The sequence below is a fragment of the Martes martes genome (assembly GCF_963455335.1).
Source record: "Martes martes genome assembly, contig: scaffold_131, whole genome shotgun sequence".
NCBI lineage: Eukaryota > Metazoa > Chordata > Mammalia > Carnivora > Mustelidae > Martes > Martes martes.
Genome location: NW_027666414.1, coordinates 77235 through 78292, shown reverse-complemented (window position 1 = coordinate 78292; position 1058 = coordinate 77235).

Below are 1058 nucleotides of genomic sequence, written 5' to 3'. Positions count from 1 at the left end.
CTCCAAAATATATTGTTAGCCTCCTATTCCACTACTCACCCCAAATTCCAGAGTGCTCACTCTCCATGGCTTGTTGGGGCTATTTGGATGGGAAAGTTTAAGAAACATTGTCCTCTCACTGCTAGACTGTAAATCTATTACCTAGGTAAAGTTAAATTGAGATGAGTTGCCAAGTTCCTTTAACTAATGATGTGGTGGTGATACTTGGAGGGTGGTGACAGTGAAATCATGTTGGCTGTCAGAGACCTGTCTGGTCCCATACATCTGCCTTGCTAATCTCTCATTCTCACTTATGAGAATGCCCAGTCCTTATTTTGGAGTTCCATTTGACAAGGCATCTGTTATTTTTGCTTGCTGATCATCTGTCTTTCCTTCTGCTGGTAATAGCTCCTGATTTTCTTTACCCTCCCCTGATTCAGTCCATGAGTGATGGATGGAACAACTGGGACAGGGTGGCCATACAATGCTAGCCTGACCGTGAACCTATTCCTTCCTTCTCTGGCTTCTGTGGTGCTTTCTGTGCCCTGCCCCCCGCACCTCCTATGAACTTGAAGCTGCTAAGCCTAGAGCTGTCTAATGCTCTGTCAACGAGGGAAGGTATATAGAAACACACAAATTAAGTCCTTTGTTTTGTCTTTGCCTAGAATTGTAGGAGTTGAGTTTTCTGTTACTTGTATCATTCTGCATTGGTATGTCCAGTTGGCTTGGACAATTGGCTTGTCCACTCTATTCAATTATCAGAATTACCTGCCTATCTTTATCTCGAAGGTTAATCATTTAGTCTTTCATACATTTATTCTCTCATTTATACTTATAACAGTCATAGAATACCTACTGTGGCAGATACTGACGGTGTATGCCCAATATCCATTCCCTTCTCTTCTCTGTTAACAGAAATGTAATTTTATTCAGACCAATGATGTACTGTCTGAAGCCATGGGTCATAATTAATCTAACATTATAAATTAATCATACTAATCCTGTCGCACACCAATCCTATCTGCTTCCTCATCCTCCTTTGTAGCTCGTGGTGGTCATGTGACCTAGTTCTGGCAAAT